Here is a 1960-nt window from a genome sequence, read left to right on the forward strand (position 1 = left end):
TCTCTGAAGTCTGACGCTTCTTATCAGATATTTCGAGAATGGCGTCGACGTTGGCAGACTATGCAACGTGGTTGACCTGTCAAGTTTACCACAGCCTAAACAGATGATACAGCTTCGTATGTGTCCTTAGAGACACAACGTACTCTCGAGCACACACTTCAAGTGCCTCCTACGACAACTCTGACTGTAGAGGCCGTGCTTGGCCAGTTACAGGATCATGTTCAAAGGGACAGCGCAACAGCGCAGAAAAAGAGAACTCCTCCAATAAGCAGCTTGATGGAGAATCTTTTTTGATGCATTTTTTTGTAGACTCAAGAGATGTTCAGAAGTTGATGTTTGTCATGAAATTCTCCGTCTGTGAAGAGACACAACCCAAGACAATCATTTTTAACAGGTATTCGAGATGAAGAGCTAGTTCAGCGCCTCACATTTCACTTGATCCCTTCCTCCCTTCAAGATGTTGCTTTCCAAAATGTCGAGCGTGAGGCCGCCAGGTGTGCGACTTTGGCTTTACGTTCTACAACCTGACCAGGTGAGGGCGGCGGTGTCTTCCTACAGAAAGGAGTAAGAAGCAGTAAGGGTAACCCCCCTGCCCTCCAGGTACACCTTCAGCAGCAGCTTTGTGTACCAGCTGCGGACAACATATTGATGCAGAGCCAGCTGCTCAAAGTATGCAGAAGTTGCGACCGTCAGGGTCACTGGGCTTACACAGAAGTCAAAGTGCCCTGCTAGCAAAGTTCAGTGCAGACTTTGTGGTCGTGTGGAGCCATTATGATAAATGTTGTCGCAAAAGACACAGAAAGGACACCACCTGGGTTCCAAGAAGTCATCCTCAGGTAGTGCTGGCGCACTCCTCCTTCTAGCCCAACATCAAGACGCTGTGCTGGCAGTTGTTCCCTGCCGTCGTGTACATTGTTCACAGACACGACGCCCCTTTATCGTGTCGTCATTTCTCTACGGTAACCCGACATCCAGAGTCTTCAGATGTTACCTGACACCGGTGCTGACGTCTCGAAAGTAATTAGTCCACAACACTTAGCAGAAGTTTGGGAATACTTTGGAGCAACTACAGCCCCTCCTCAGACATGAAAACTGACAGCTGATGGTTTCCAAGATGGCTCCAGATTTGGGATCTTTCTGGGCTGCTCTTTACCTTTGGTAGCAGTCTTGCTCAGCCGGATTGATGTTCTGGAAGTAGGATCCCGACTCCGCTTTTATCCTTTATGGCCATTATCAAGAGTTGGCGTATTTCCAAGAAATTCTAAACCTATTTTAAGGTCACCCATGTCAACAGGTTGAAACCCTATCTCTACTAACATCCTTCTGATGCAGAAACACCTTCTCAAGAGGTTTGCTGACATGTTGGTTTGCAATATCTTTGGATCCACACCCACTGCAGCCGATGGTGGGTCACCTATGAATTATCTTAAGTTGAAATTGCCACCTTTTACCATCCACCCCTCGTTTGATTCCTCACTACAAGGGAGCCAGATTGAACTAAAAGCAGCTCCTGGTTGCTCAGGGAATCATCAAGCCAGCCGGAGACGAACCTTCACCTTGGGCACCCCCTCTCGTCCCCATCCCTTAAACCTCGTGGTGGTGCAGATCGCCACCGATCTATCAAAAACTTAACGCCAAGTTTCCCGTCCAGCCCACCCTTCACCCACGCGCAGCTGTTCGAAATGTGGACCCAAAAGAGCGTTTTTACATCGATGGACGCCTTATCATGGTTATTGGCAGATCGAGTTGGCCGAAGAACCTGTGGCAGATATCAGTATTGCAGAGGCCCATGGGATTGCCGCTCACGAACGTGTGTTCTGTCAACGCGTGGTGACGCGGCCCTTCAAGAGTCACAATTGTGTCAGGTGGTTGATGATATTTTACTCCGCGGCGAAAACTACTGTACCTCTCCCGAATATATGAGGTTCTCACACCAGATGTCGAAGTACAGGATTACCCT

Source organism: Homarus americanus, unplaced genomic scaffold (genome assembly GCF_018991925.1).
Source record: "Homarus americanus isolate GMGI-L3 unplaced genomic scaffold, GMGI_Hamer_2.0 scaffold4060, whole genome shotgun sequence".
Lineage (NCBI taxonomy): Eukaryota > Metazoa > Arthropoda > Malacostraca > Decapoda > Nephropidae > Homarus > Homarus americanus.